A 16,788-nucleotide genomic window follows, 5' to 3' on the forward strand; every position below is an offset into this window, starting at 1 on the left:
CCCTCCTGTTTCCTGTCCCCTGCCTATTCCACCTCTATTTTATGGGCACTTCTGCTACACAGAGGGCCAAGAAGAGACGTTGGAACATGTCCATCTGTCCACCTTTGATCCAGTCTAGAGACAGGAGAATTGGGTTCCAGGCATAATGTCTAATGTGCTCACAGGCAAAGCCACAACACTCTGGCAGGGGTGTCCCACCTGTGGCCCGAGGGCAGCATGTGGCCCAGGAGGGCTCTGAATGTGGCCCAACCCAAAATTGTAAATTTACTTAAAACCTTTTTTTGGTTCATCAGTCTTCATTAGTGTTTGTGTATTTAATGTGTGGCCCAAGACGACTCTTCTTCCAGTGTGGCCCAGATACACCAAAAGGCTGGATAGCCCTGCAGAGTGTCTTGGGGAACTTGGGGGACGAGGGAGTGCAGTCCCTGCTACCCCATGGAAATGAAAGACCAGTGCAGGCCGCTTTGAGAAATTCCTTCCAGGAATTCTGAGGCAGGTGAGTCAGAGACCTGAAAAAAGGTCATCTGCCACTCGAAAGGGACTGGCCCAGAGAGGGTCTGAGACTGGATGAGTCACCCATGGCCCGGTGAGTCCTTCAAGTGACATGCGACCGTCTGCACTTTAATGTTCAAGGAGGGGTAGGTACCTCGCCTGGCCTGCGTATGGCTGCTCATGGGTGGAATCTGAGATCTGGACTCCAGGACACACCCTGCCCCTGAGTCGGAGGCTGGTGACAAATGTCAGTATTGGTGTGGAGTGCCTGGCTCGGGGGAGGGGACGGGATGTAACCTCAGAGCTCACCTGAGACAACAAAATGTACCCAAAGAGGCAGAAAAATGCCAATCTAGAGGAAAGCCTAACTTCCAAAGAAAAACTGAACAAGTAGAAAAATCAGCAAAAACGAGAGAAAGCCAAAGTAGCAGCAGCAAAGTTAGGACAGACAGAGGCACAGTAAGCAAAGTGCGCATGAAGGGATGCTAGCCAAGGGCTCTGTCACTACCCGGGGAGGAATCTACTGCATTTTCGAAGTGTTCAGAAAAAACCAAAACCACTTCGATGATACGGCTGAAAATAAAGGTGGCAAAGAAAAAATAAGCAAAACTATTGAAATGCCAATATCAGAGAGGATGGACTTTATCATTAAAGTTCCCTCAAAGGATATTCTGTATTGACCAAAGACACGATATAGACGTGATAAACCCCATGCCTTGATTAACAGAACTAAACAAATCAGAAACTTATCATTTCAAAGAATTTGAGAACAAAATACAATTACAGACTTTAATATACTTAAACTAGACGTGTTTAACAGACAAAGCTAAAGACAAGAATTGGATCACGCAATTAGTAAGTGATCGTCAGACTATACACAGAATCTTTAAATAGATAACATTTTTTCTTGTATATCCATGAACATACAAAAAGCAATCCAATACTTGGGGAAATGATGAGTAAATATTAATTAGTAATGATTAATTATTGAATGATAGCAGTTATACTCATGGATTCAAACAATTAGCAATTTTGTAGTCCATGTTACGTTGTAATCAATAAAATTAGAAATAATTAAAATGTGGCTATAACCATTATAATTGCACAGAAATTAAAGACCAATTCTGTACATCCTTGGATCAAAGAGGAAAATCTAAAAAATACAAATTGTCTAGAAAGCAACAAAAAGCACGTTACACCTGAACCTGTAACGTACAGCAAAAGCCATAAAATGCAGCTTTAATTGTTTTCAATGGAAAAAAAAAACATTTTTTCAGCAGAAGAACTTACCATCTTGGGGTATCAAATGGCACCTAAACTAGAAAAAAGAAATTGATAGAAGCTGGATTTTTTAATAACTGAAAAAATATGCAAATCACCCCAAATAATAGGGGAAAGAACAAAAATACAATATAAGGAATAAGAAAGGAGACATAACCACAGGTAACAGAAAGAAAAGAATATTAATATTTTTGCCATTAATATTCAATGGCAACAAATCCAAAAAGTTACAAGAATCAGAAAATTTCCTACCAAGTATCAATTGCTAAAACTGGTAAGAAGTAGAAACCACAATAAACTTACTACCATAAAAGATATTGAAAGGGTAATTAAAGATCTAATATCAAAAAACAGACTGGGTATGGCCCTGGCTGGGTGGGTCCGATAAACTTACTACCACAAAAGATACTGAGAGAGTGAGAGAGAGATCGATCAGTTGCCTCCTGCATGTGCCCAAACCAGGGATCAACCCCATAGCCTAGGTATGTGTCCTGACCAGGGGCCAAACCTGCAACCCCTTGGTGGGCGAGATGACGCTCCAATGAATTAAGCCACCGAGCCAGGGCAAGATCACATTCTTCCTGAACAGAAAGATCTAGTCGTAAATGTCTGTGCTCCCAAATTTTACATATACTATATGTAAAACATAATTCCAAGTAAAAATCCTCACAGGTTTTGTTTAATTATTTAAACAAATAAGTTATATGAAAGAAGAAACACCCTTAACGTAGCAAGAAAACTATTAAAAAGAATTAGAAAGGTTATCGGCATCACCAGGTGTCACGACTCCCCTCTCACTTGGCTCTCATCAGTGTGGCAGAGGGTACAGGAAAAGTCAAATAGATCGGCGGAAGAGAATAAGTAATCCAGAAATAGAAAAGTGAGAATTTAATACTGTACGATAAATGTACTGAGGAACTGCATTTCATTGAAAAAGAGTGGATTACTTACTGTATGGTACAAGTACAACTGGCTTTCCAACCAGAGAAAAATAAAAGCTGACTTTCAACCTACATTATTCATAAAATAAATTCCAGGCAAATCAAGGATTTACATGTAAAACAATAAATTTCTTGCAAGAAAAATCTGTGCCAGTCCTGCGTAATTGGCACTTTGAGCTGAAGTCAGAGGCCTAGAAGCTATGAAAGAATATATCTAACATCATAAAAATATTATAACACTAAAAGACTTTTCGCATGACAAGGAAACTTAAGAGAAATCAATGACAGGTGGTAGGCTGATGAAGGAGAGAGGGAATGTTTGTCACGCAGAGCTCTTGGGAACTGACAGGGACAGGACCGAGGCAGCCCAGCAGACAAAGCAGGTAAAGGATGGAACAGGCGATTCGTGGGAGAGCCGGTCCACGTGGCTCCAAGCAGGAAGCCTGGAAGCGTGCTCAAATCCACACACAGAGTGAGAAACATTCGTCTGGCAGAGCGTGCAAAAGGCTGTGTTGCCTGCTGCTGCGAGGAGAAGGGTGCTCCTCTATCGCTGCTCAAACTGTGGTGTTTTGGTCCAGTGGGGAAAGCTTGTCTGGAAGTTTGAGGGGCTTTCCCCGCTGGTTCCTCATCGGTGTCATCTGAGATCGCCTGATCACAGGGGCATTTGTGGGAACTCTCCCACTTTCAGTCTTGTCGTAGGGAGAAATGACTATAAGCTTTTTTCTGAATGTTTTGGTAGTCTCCTCCCCTCAAGTCTAAGGAGTATGTCCACGCACCAAGCCTTCTCTGCTTTAGCCATTGTGGCCGAAAATATTATAAAGACCCTTTCCCCAGGATTCTTTTCACTTCTAGTTAGCCAATCCGTTTTTCACTGGTGACCAGAATTGATTTCAGTGAGGCCAGACTGGTCGTTTCCTCTGCCTCCTGGGAGACTGAATTGATGGGCAAGGAGAAAGCAACAGTTGGAACGGACACTTCTTTGACAGCATGCTTCCCTCGTCTGCAGACGCCCTCTGCCAACCCTCCAAAGGGGAATGGGAACCAGGGAGTCCCCCAGGGGAGGGGCAGGAGCCTGTGGCTGTCCCAAGCAGCCTAGTGCTCCCCCTGCCCTGGCCACCCCTCCCTCAGGGCTCGGTTTAATTGCTGTGAGGTATGGATGGGCACTCTGAGAAGGGAGCCTCCCAGCTCAGCAATCATCACTGATTAAAAACTAGTTACAAAGCCATGAAGATGGAATCCTGCACTAACCAAATGACCCTGTCCATGGCCAAGCCCAGATAAATGGCAGTGATTATGAGAGCATCACTTATAACGTGGGCAAACATTAATGGCTGTTTGAATTTCTGGGAGATTTACGGAGTAAATCTGGACAGGACGCCAGCTTTGCTTCCGGTCCAGATGCGCCTGTATTTACGGGTTTCTGTGGACCCACGACCTACCCAGAGCGGCCCAGCTCTGCTGAGCTTTCAGGTGGGTCTAATCTGGATACACTGGCCTGTGTGAAGGTGCAGTGCATTATGCCGTCAGTCTTCAGAGACTCTGAATTAGCTCAGCTACACGTAAGGCTGAAACCATCCTGAATGTGATTTAATCTGTCTTTAATGATTCACAAGGCGCTTTGAAGTCTTGCGCTAATCAGAGTCATGGTTATGAATATCAGAACTTGATATCGAAGAAGTATAAAAGGGCCCGTAAAAGAATTAGGTGAAGAGTCCTGTGCAGCGAGGGCAGGAGGAAGAGTGGAGAGGGGGGAGGGGAAAGACCCCTCTCTCCTACTGGCCTAACCGAACCTGTGCGGCGGTAGCCCGCTTCACTGAACAGCCCTAAGAAAAGTCGGCCCCGCCCACTCCCGCTCCTCCCAGGGAGAGTTTGGTCTTTGCAAGTTTGTGTCTCGGTTGCACAGACCTGGGGTGTTGGGGGGGGGGGACTCGTCTGGCCCAGGAAAGGCTCAAGGGCCCAAGACACAGTCCCCCTTAATAGGTAAAAGAGAAATGAACGGAGATGTAAGGTGAGGGGGGAGGGGAAAGACAAGGGCTGGTGAAAGCTGAGTTCAGGAGAAAGTGTAGAATGTTCGTGGGCAGCTGCCATGATTGGGGAGAATGTGTGCTGGTGTACATGTGTACACACGTGTGTGGGGGGGGTGTGTGTACCTGTGTATGGAGTGAAGCTAACAGCACTGCCTCGTCAGGTGGCTGTAAGTTCTAAGAAGCCCACTCTGCTCTCTCTCCCTTTCTAGGGAAAGAGTTTAAATAGAATCACCAACTGGAATTTTTGTGAAACCCTTCAGGAGAGACTGAAATTGCCTTTCAATAATTTGGGGCCGTAGGTACTTCCTCAACACACCCCATGTGGAAACAAGGGCAAGAAGCAACAAGGCCTGGCTTTTTCCTGTTTTTGTAACAATGCTGTTTAGGACCAGAGACCCTTTCTAAGCCCCGCAGAGGTGACACCCATCAGCAGAGTCAGGCAGCTGGTGCTGGGCCAGCCCGGGGGGTCAGCTGGAGACCACCTGAAGCCTTCGCCTCGACCCTCCACCCTCGCTCACCCAGACCTGGAGGGAAAGAAGGGGCTTGATCGCTGGGGCAGGGGCAGGGCAGTGGGGCAGCTCCTGCAGCCCCAAGGAATAAAAAACCGAATTGCTCTGAGTCTGAGTCATAGGGGCAGCTGCCTTTACCGCCCCAGGAACCAGGCCTGAAAAGTGGGGCCGTGCACACCGGCTGGGGTGGTAAGGCAGTCAGCGTGGGAATCCGGGGGCGGAGATGGCCAAGGGCTCCGTTACTCTGTGGAAGTGCAGGCCAGGGCGATTTGCCAGATTTTCTCGGAAGCCCCCATCCCATCCTGCTCCACGCCTGCCTGCACCAACCCCCACACCACCCGTCGATGGCTCTTGTGTTTAAAGATGTGAGGAGCTCACAGTGTGTCCCAGACTCCTCTGCGGATTGGGGATCTGCCTCCATGGCCCCCATTTTTGAACCCTCAGCTGGACTATTGCAATGGCCGCCCAGTGGCCTGGCCCCAACCCTCCCTCGGCAGCTGCCAGAGTGGGCATGCCGCACTACAAGCCTGGCCCTGGCCCTGTCCCCTCGTCGGGGCCCCCTACCCTCAAAGAGGTCCTCCACGTGGACGCTGAGCAGACAGGGCCAGAGCTGCGGATGCTGCAATGGGTGGGACAGTCCTGCACGAGGCCCGTGTGTCCTGGGTCCCACACATGACATTCACGTGGGTGAGAAAGCAATCTGTAATTATCTGGGCCTTTTGTCTAATTTTATCTGACGGTCAACTGAAAGCATTTTTTTTTTGGCACATTTTCAGTATACGAGAACTTTGCAACAGTACAGTGACCGTGTAAATGGAGAGAAGAGCGTGCTTTGTGCCGTTCAGAACCTAACCGAGTTATTCACCAACTCAGAAAATGAAGTCACCCACAGCAATGGCCCTCAGTCAGCCTGCGCCGTGGCCCCTTTGTGGTGACTCACACGCAGGAGCATGTGACCACTTCCTGTGTCCCCCCGAATGTTTATGTATTAAAAACATACTATTTCACATAAACTACTTACCCTCCACTCCTCCTTTATATTCTAGAATAAGCATTTTACTGAAGTTCTTTGACAGTTCATTTACACATAAGTTCTAATTTTCTAGATTTCCTTCCAGGGCACTGAACAGGCTGCTATCCTGTGTTTTCATACACGGGGAGGCCAAGTCTGACCACTTTCACGAGGCTGCTGCTTAGAGCTTGTCCAGGCCCCAGACCCTTCTGACCCGGCCCCCATCTGTAGCTCCAGCCTCACTACCTACCACCCCCACTACCTATCATCCCTTCTTCAGCCGGGGACCCTGCACTCCAGCTACCAACAGCAATACAACAGCCGGGAAACACTGCACAGGTCCCCCTGTCCCTGTGGTTGACTGGCCTCCCACCCCACACTGCCCAAAGCCACCATGTGGGTGTTATGCCTCACAGACCATGCCCATGACAGGAGGACAGACTGGCTCCACCCACCCGAGTCCTCACTCCCCCCGCCAGGGAACTGGGACTCCACTGCTGGGTCTGCGAGGGAAGCACCCAGGAAAGCAAGTGCTCTTCTGGGAAGGTCTTGAGTGTGTGACAGGTATAGTGTGTATGATCACCATTTCGTAGTTGCACTCCTCTTGGTAACAAATTGCCTTACAATTAGAGAGACCCCAGAGAGTCACACGCTCAGGCTGAGTCACAGTGGGCTCAGGATAGAAGTGCTCCCCCTCTAGCTCCAGGGCCACCTTCCCCACCCACCCTCTTACACCCCCGGGGCCCTCAGCGCTTGTCAACTTGCTGGGCAGACAGGCCGAGTTGGCAACAACCAGATGTCCAAGCGTCCAGTCCGCTGAGTTTGACAGGTTCACTACAAACTTGCTTCTTTTAACTGTTCAGAAAATGTTCAGCAATCCACATCTAAGGAAGCCACTTTAATGGCTGTTGAAGGTCACTGTGGAGTGGAGTTTCCCACTGTTTACGTCAGCCTCGTCACAACAATAGGTGAAGGTGGCTGGGGCAGACGGGACTCTGAGGGACTCTGAGGGCAGAGGCTGTTTCGAGTCAGCACGCCGCTCAGCCTGAGGGTCCAGCCTGGACAAAGCCTGAAAGGCAGACCCAGTGGAGACTGGGCCGTGGGCTGGGAGAGCACAGAGTGAAGAGAACGCTGGCGAGAGGCGTCTGAAGACCCCAGAGCCCTGGCACCCAGCTCCCTGCAGACCGGCGCAGCCTGCCCACCCACCCAGCTCAGAGGAGTTGGTTGTAACCAAGTGTCAGGGCTTCACTGCAGACTTGGAACAAAGGGGCTACTTCCACGAAAGCCAGTTCCGAGATCTCGTCTGTGGTGGGCACATTCGGAGCAGAAGGGTATCTAGTCGGGGTGGAGGGAGAGCTGAGCGGGCAGATGTAACTTCCCCGCGGGGCTGTAGGTCTTGTTCTGTGGACGACTAGATACACAATGGTCATCTTTCACCGGGAACTGCACTAAAATCCGTACGGAGGAGACGGGTGTGAAGGGGCAAACTGGGCCAGTCTGGTGAGGCCGGTCTTTGGTGAATTGGTCATGGGGCATGTCGACACAAAAACGAGGCATCATAAGGCTTTCCTGAGAGCTGGCAGATGAGGGAATCCAGATCGCTGTTGAGGAGTTAAATTATAAGATGTGGTGTCGCCAGAGAGATGCATCGTTTAGCCATGAAAGCGTAGAACCAAGGACAGTCTTGGGGCCACTGTTCCTCTCGTGGGCGGAGGAAGTCTCAACAAGTCGATTCCAGTGTTGAAGGTGGGGACAGAGCTCCTGCAAGGTAGTGGTGGACGCAGGTTTTGAGGCCACAGCTTCCTAGCGTTCTTGTCCTACGCTCCCACCTTCCCCACTGAGCAACAGGTACAACAGCCTCATCCTTGATGCAACTGAATACATGCTCCATCCAGCTCCCCTTGTTCTGATTCAAAACTTGCCAAGCAACCGTCTGGTATATATATATAGTCTGGCCTCCCTGGTAGTCCTGCATGACGTCCCTGAGCTGGCCCTCCATTTTGTGTGCTCAGGGTGGCAGCTGAGAAAGGTCCACTCCTGGGGTGCTAATGAAACTAGGCATGCGACCCTGCAAGCAGATGGGAGTAAATTCCATAAGGCACTGCATGCCTGCCTGAGGGGCCTGTCCGCCGCCCCATGGGGAGGCCCCCCTCACCTGCCCCCTCATTTGGTGCAGTGCTCACTCGTACCCCTGCATTTGGGGTTACATGTGTTCCCCACCCAGCCCCGAGGCAGGTCCCACTTACTCGGGTTGTGTCCCCAGCACCTAGAACCCTGCAAGCATGCAGGCCGGCTGGGAACAGTTCCTGACACGTGGGAGACCCTCAGTGAAAAAGGACAGAGTGAGCGGAAGCATGGACCATCTGGCCTTCTTGCCACTCTCGTGGGTGCAGCTCCCGCCCACACCCCCTGAAGCCTGTCCTGATGCTTCGGGCCTGCTGATGGCTTTCAGAATTCCCATCTCCTGGTTCTTCATAACCTGAGTATCTCTGTCTGTTGTGTCCCATGTCCTGCACCACATGGGCTTTGGAAGCCGCCACCCCTGGGTCTAAAGCCAGCATTTGTGACCTTGAGCAAGAACTTCTCTGTACCCTCCGCTGCTCCTTCTGTTAACTGGGAATCATGCAGCCAAGGATTCCACACCCCACGTTGGTTTTTCTATAGTCACAACAGGCTTTGTGTGAGAAAGAAAGGGCATGGAAGGCAACCATTTTCCAGAATCTTCCACCAAATGGTCCTGAAATACAAGCTCCTCCTGCCCCACTGCTCCCTCGCCGCCCTGCCCCCCCGCCCCCCCACCACCGACATGAGACATGTTGAGCCGCACTCCTGCAAAGAATCAAAGGGCCCTTTATTTGCCTCGTTTCTTCCCCTCTCCTCTCCCAGGAGTCTCCAAGGTGAGCCAACTTGGCCTGACAGCTTCAGAGCCCGTCTCCTGCTCGGGGAGGGGCTGGCCCTCCATCTGGAGCAGAGAAGGACGTGAGAGTTGCACAAAGCAGATCCGTGCCCGAAACCCAGCTCTCCCGCCCCCTCCCACCGCACAGCAGCTGGCTTCCAGGGGAATCAAGTGACAGCCAGACGCCAGGGAACCGAGCTGGTGGGGCCAGTTCTGTGGAGTGATGTGTAGCAACAGAGAAGCCTGGGGTCCCAGAGCCCAGCAGGGACCCACAGAGGGGCAGGCAGGCTAAGGGGACTGTGGCCTGCGCCCCCTGCTCCAGGGGGTGCCGTCAATTGTCTCCCTGTTCCCTGTTCCCACGAGAATTCTGGAAGCTGCAAATGACCTATTGTCGTCTTCCTGGGCACAAGGTGGATTCTGCCCACGCAGGGCCCCGCTTTCCCTTGGCACACAGCAGCCTCCACTCTGGGTGCCCGCCCGCCCCTCCCACTAATGCCTCCCTGGCTCCCAAACACATCATGCACTTCCGGGTCTGTGTTCTGTGGCTTCCTCTGCCTGTCACATCCTGCAGTGTCCTGCACCCTGCTGACCTTCCCCACAGCTCTGGGTCTTGGCCTCCCTAAAAGACTCTGGGCGATGGATGTCGAGACCCCGCCTCCGGGGGGCGCCAACCCCCCGGGCACAGATCCCGCAGCTGTTAAAAGGGCTGACCCTCTGAGCCCCTCGAGGACACGAGGACACGAGTGGCCTGTGTCTCCTATTTCGGAATTCCAAGCTCCTAGCACAGAGACTCGTTACTTTTTACTTTTTAAAAAAACTCGACCTTTTAATAGGCATTCAAGAAATATGTGTTGAATTTAATAGAATTTGGTAGAAGATTCATTTTTTTCCAAAACAAATCTCACCTGATTAGGATTATACTAGAATTTGCCTATGGATGAATTATGCATATGTAGTTTGCTCTTTTCTCTTTTTCTTTTTTTTTTTTCCAGAGGGTGAGTAGAGTGGGGTAACAGCTTTACTGAAATATAATTCAGCCCTGGCTGGTGTAGCTCAGTGGATCGAGTGCCAGCCTGCCAATCGAAAGGTCGCCAGTTCAATTCCTGGTCAGGGCACATGCCTGGGAAAATGCAAGAGGCAACCAATTGATGTATCTCTCACATATTGATGTTTCTGTCCCTTTGTCTCCCCCTCTCTCTAAAATTAGATAAATAAAATCTTTTTTAAATATTTAATTCATAAGCCATACAAGTCACTCACTTACTTTGCAGTGTCTAATTCAGTGGCTTTGTGTCTCTGCACGGTGTTGCGCAGTGGCCACCACAGCCAATTTTAGAGCATTTCAGCACCCAGAATGCACCCATTAGCGGTCATTCTCCATTCTCCCCACATAGAGACTTCTTCGGCCCTCTGGGGCTCCTGCACCCCGTCCCCGGACTCCTCCGTGCCCCACCTGGATGCCAGCTGCCATGTGGACACTCCTCACCCTGATCAGGCTCCCACACCCCTGCTGGGCTGCCGCTGCTGCTGCCTCCCCCTTCCCCAACCCAGGCTCCCAAACCCACCACTCGCCAATGCAGCAGCTGCCTCCCCTGCACTCTGACCCTCTGCGCCACCTCACACAGAGGCTCTCTGCACCCTGCTTGGGCTCTGACACCCCCACAGGGACCCATTCTTACCCACTCAGTCCCAACACCTTGGACTGCGTGATGTGTACGTAAGTGCCACCAAGGCCGCACCCCCCAACCACCACCCTGTCTCCACACAGACACCTAACTTACTTATTGAAAAGACTGGGTTCCTGGTCCTAGAGTCTCCTCACAGCTGGAGTTTTGCTGACTGTGTTCCCACAGTGCCCTTCAGTATGCCTTTCCTTCTCCATCACAAGAAGCCAATCGTTTGATCTAAGATCTGATAAAATTCAGGTCCCGCTTTCGCAGTAACGCTTCACAGGCAATGCTGTGTTCTTCCACCAGATAACATAGCTGGTTGTCCAAAATTTCCAGAGTAGCAAAATGATATTATTCTAATTCTATTTCTCACTCTCCATGTAGGAAAGGCGAGAAACCCTTGATTCTTTTTCATCATTTCCCAGTTTTCAAAAAAATTAGTAGGTTTTCTAACATCCTCCAAGAGTAATCAATGGCTTTCCCTTTTCTTTTCTTTTTAAACTGTATTATGAACCCAGGAATTGAAACAGTTTTTCCCCAAACTGCCAATGAGTAGGGTCAGTCATGGAAGAGATGGAATTGCATAGAGTACCTGAGAGACTGATGGATAGTTGGATATTTCAATCCATTACAACTATTGTTTTTATTGATGATCATATTGTCCCATCTTTGGTCAGTAGAAGCCTCGAAGTACTACTACCTAGTAATCTTTGATATGACAAGATATTCCAGGGTCATCTTTTACATTTTGTGTCCTAGAACTGGAATTCATCATTTCTCCAAAGAGCCTAGATCCCCATTTGAGGGATATTATTATTTAAAGACCATAATCTCATATGTAGCAGTGTTCACTGTTACGGGGTTAACAATGGCTCCCAGGTCTTTGTGCTGGATAGAAAATGGACAGAGCTGGACTTCTAGCCAAGATGGAGGCATAGGTGGATACACTTTGCCTCCTCACACAACCAAAAGAAGGACAACAACAAATTTAAAAACAAAAAAATGACCAGAACTGCCAGAAAACTGGACTGTATGAAAGTCCGACAACCACGGAGTTGCAGAAGAAACATTCATTCAGACCGGTAGGAGAGGCGGAGATGGGCAGCCCCAGAGAGGACACCCGGCAAGGCCACAGCTGGCGGACTGGGCAATCCCACATTTGCATGCAGATAAACAGGTAGGAAAAACTGAGGAGTGAGACAGACTATGCAACCCCAGGTTCCAGCACAGGAAAATAAAGCTTCAAAACCTCTGGCTGTAAAAATCTATAGGGGTTGCAGCAGTAGGAGAAGCTCCCAGCCTCACAGGAGAGTTTGTTGGAGGGACCCACAGAGTCCTAGAATGTACACAAACCCACCCACCCAGGAATTAGCACCAGAAGGGCCCAATTTGCTTATGGGTAGTGGGAGAAGTGACTGAAAGTTGGTCGAGAGCTGAGCAAGTGGCATTGTTCCCTCTCTGATCCCTCCTCCACATAGAGCGCTAAAACGCAGTGAAGTGGGTTGCCCCGCCCTGGTGAATACTTAAGGCCCTACCCCTTACAAGGCATGCCAAGGCAAAGAAATATGGCCCACATGAAAGAACAGATCAAAGCTCCAAAAACAGAATTAAGTGATAAAGAGATAGCCAACCTATCAGATGAAGAGTTCAAAACACTGGTAATCAGGATGCTCACAGAAATGACTGAGTACAGACTCAAAATAGAGGAAAAAAGTGAAGGCTATGCAAAGTGAAATAAAGAAAAATACACAGGGAACCAACATGAAGGGAAGGAAACCAGGACTCAAACTAATTATTTGAAGCAGAAGGAAGAAATAAACATTCAACCAGAACAGAATGAAAAAACAAGAATTCAAAAAGATGAGGAGAGGCTTAGGAACTTCCAGGACAACTTGAAACATTCAAACATCTGAATCACAGGGGTGCCAGAGGAGAGGAGAAAGAGCAAGAAATTGAAAACTTAGTTGAAAAAAAAAGAAAGAATTTCCTTAATCTGGCAAAGGAAATAGACTTCCAGGAAGTACAGGAGCTCTTGGGTGCAAAGAAGTTGAACCCAAGGAAGTACACACCAAGGCACATTGTAATTACATTACCCAAGATTAAAGATAAGGAGAAAATCTTAAAAGCAGCAAGAGAAAAGGAGATAGTTACCTATAATGGAGTTCCCATAATACTACCAGCTAGCTGATTTCTCAAAAGAAACCTTGCAGGCAAGAAGGGGCTAGAAAGAAGTATTCAAAGTCATGAAAAGCAAGGACCTATATCCAAGATTACTCTATCTAGTAAAGTTATAATTTAGAATGGAAGAGCAGATAAAGTGCTTCCCAGAAAAGGTGAAGTTAAAGGAGTTCATCATCACCAAGCCCTTATGATATGAAATATTAAAGGGACTTATCTAAGAAAAAGAAGAGGATCAAAAATAGGAACAGTAAAATGACAACAAACTCACAACTACCAACAACTNGCTAGCTGATTTCTCAAAAGAAACCTTGCAGGCAAGAAGGGGCTAGAAAGAAGTATTCAAAGTCATGAAAAGCAAGGACCTATATCCAAGATTACTCTATCTAGTAAAGTTATAATTTAGAATGGAAGGGCAGATAAAGTGCTTCCCAGAAAAGGTGAAGTTAAAGGAGTTCATCATCACCAAGCCCTTATATGAAATATTAAAGGGACTTATCTAAGAAAAAGAGGATCAAAAATAGGAACAGTAAAATGACAACAAACTCACAACTACCAACAACTAAAAAAAAAAAAGAAGCTAAACAAAGAACTAAAACAGGAACAGAATCACGGAAATGGAGATCATATGGAGGGTTATCAGCAGGAAGTGAGAGGAAGAAGAATGGGGGAAAAGGTACAGGCAATAAGAAGCCTAAATGGTAGGTACAAAATAGACAGGGAGGTTAAGAACAGTCCAGGAAATGGAGAAGCCAAAGAACTTACATGTATGATGCATGGACACGAACGAAGTGGGGGAGGGGTTCCTGGTGGGATGGGGAGTGCAAGGCGGAAAGGAATACAGAGGAGAAAATAAATGGGACAACTGTAATAGCACAATCAATAAAATATTTTTTTAAAAAAGCAAATGGATGGAGCTGAAAAAATAACAGCACACCTCCCGAATTCACACTGGTATGCCCATTCAGATCCAGGGTGGCAGGGCTGTTCCGTAGCCTTATCAGTCCCAGAGCTGTGCGATTCTCTCTTTCACACTGAACATCCCAATTCTCAATAAAACCATCACAATTACTGACTTCCTTATCTCGCAATATACACCCAACAGCTTTGGATAACAATGACCAGCACTATCATCAACAAGCACATAGATAAACAATTTAAAAAATTTTTGCAGGTTTTTTGTTTTTTATAGTCAGGATGCCCTCAGCTTGCATTGATAATCAAATTCATTTGCCTTTAAGTCAAGTAGTTCCTCTCTGTGTAATTATGCTACCACCATACCGATCAATACATAGGTTTCTTTCTTTCATTTTGTTTTCACAATTTAGATTGTTTTTATTTCAATTTCATGGATTAGTTTCTTAAAATTTATAACTATAAAAACTATTTATATGGTTCCAAAGTCACAGATGCAAAACAAGTTATCCTAAAAGAGTCTTCAAATTCCATTCTATCATTATTTGAGCAGCTCCTACACATGCTCAGAGCAGTGTAAGCACCAGAAACCTGAGGTTCTTCTATGATATCAACACTCAGGCCACTTCTCAGTTATTCATATCAAAGTGTTCTGTAACTAGAATATAGGTTTGATGCTGTAGCAAAGACACTAAAATAACAGTCACACAGACTTCTCACTGACTTGTGCCAGTAAACCCTCTGAGGCTGATGTGATGGCTTGCACGGTACTTGTCAGCTGTGACTCCACTACCATGGACACATGGCTTCCATCTCGTGATCTAGACAGCTGCCCGGGTCCTGTCCCATGCCAGCCAGCAAGAAGGGGACAGGGGAAGAGGAGACTAACTGTCATTAATAAAATATAAATAAAATAAAAATGGATTCCATTAACTGGGGGGAAAAGAATGTAAAATATTGGGGGACCTGTCTCTGCTACAGTCTCTAAATAATAAACCAAGTCATCACCTAAACCAAGCATTTCTACTAGCAAATTTTTCACCCTGGTGATATTTTTTAAAGTGTGGGTTGAAAGTAAGTGGCTAAACAGGAATATCTGTAGACAATGTGGGGAAGGAACCTATCCTTAGCTTATAAAACTATACATAAACGTTTATATAGTCAAATACATCTTATAAATTCTGCCTTTGTTTCTACACTTGAATTGAGAAATATGTTTATCTTTTTTCTATAGTTCTCTGTTTTGTTGAACGGTGTCAGAGAATTATAGCTATTTATTCCCAAATTGCCAATCAGTAGGGTCGGATGTGGGACAGATGTCATTACATAGTGTCCATATGACCAAGAGCATCCAGAACAATTTCAAGTCCTTGTCCATGTTGGTTGAGCATTTAATACAGACTGAGCTGTCTGCCAGGATCACATAGAACGTGAAGATAAAAAAGACTCAGTTCTTGCTTTTAAGGAGCAATCAAATAGCACAAATCATAAGCAAAACGGCACCATCGGGTGCAACAGTGCTGGAGATAGTGTGGAGGGAAGCGACACACGAGTGAGATCAGGAAAGGCCAGGGAGTATTTTCCAGGTAGACAAGCTGGGGACGGGCATTTCACGGCAAGCTGCTGAAGCTTCCTGAGTTTCACTCAGGGATGGTGCCTCTTTCACAGACTCACTGTTGATGGGACTGGTGCTGGGTTTGTTGTACGGCAGGGGGTCAACCTAAGGGGCCCTCTTTCCCTTCCCTGGCAGGAGATGTCAGCATCCCTGGTTAAATGACTCCTCCACACTTCACTCTGCAGACCTGGGGAGGTGGGGTTTCCAAGCAGCCCAAGGCTTCGTGGAGGAAGAGTGCCAAGATGGGGCCGAACAAAGGCCCCATCTACCTGGGTAAGAGAGAAGGATAAGAATGTCCCTGGAGTTGGATTTGGTCACCGTCTTGGTTTCTACTGGAGGTAGACCCAGTCTCTTGCTGCCGAATTGAGTTTGGAGTGGAAGGTCCAAGTGGCAGAGCTGGAGAGACCTGGCTAATTCATTACATGACTCTGGGCAAGTCATTTCCCCTCCCTTGAACACTGAGCCTTGCAGCTCCAGAACACCCAGAGCATTCCCTATGGTCCTGAGCCAGTCCAAGCTGAAGACAGGGATAGGGGGATGTATACCTTTAAGACTGTCATCCCACCCTTAATGGAGTCCACACGCCAGCTGTCCCATTGCCAGGTCCTCGGCCAGCAGTTGCCATGGTGTGTGGACTCAGAAGGCATGTTGCTATAATAAGATGTGTTTATTTGAATACGAAGGTCAGGGAGTTAAGTAGTTGGTATTCCAGTCGTATAGAGTCGTTTGCACAGTGTCACTAATAATTAAAGGGGGTTTTGACTAATCTAGTTGCTCTTCCTAAATATACTCCACTCAAGAAACTCATCAAAGCAGCAAAGTAATCTTTGAGGTTATTAATCTCCTCTGCTTCACAGCTGGGGCAAATTTATTTGCTTGAATTAGCATGTAATAAACTTATAATAAAGCTGCCAGAGCCCCAGCTTGGTAGAGAGAGGCTTTGTGTAATGGGTAGTTACATCTAGGGATGAGGTTTTGGTCCCAAGCCTGCCACTGCAGGCCTGGTGAGGTTGGGGAGCTGTCCCCCAAAGTCATGAGAGAGGAGACGGCCAAGCATGGGAGACTGCAAGATGAAGCTGGAAGGAGATTTGCAGATGGGTGGGTCCACCCTCCTCATCTCTGCCCTCCCCATTGCAAAGGAATGAGGAAACTGAAGCTTGGAGAAAGGCAGGATGTGCCCAAGGTCCCATCGAGGGCAGAGCCCAGGTGAGAACACAGGCGGGCTCTGTGGCTTCCCATCTACCCCTCCATG

This window comes from Sturnira hondurensis, unplaced genomic scaffold (assembly GCF_014824575.4).
Source record: "Sturnira hondurensis isolate 20B ecotype Veracruz unplaced genomic scaffold, ASM1482457v3 Scaffold0001911, whole genome shotgun sequence".
NCBI lineage: Eukaryota > Metazoa > Chordata > Mammalia > Chiroptera > Phyllostomidae > Sturnira > Sturnira hondurensis.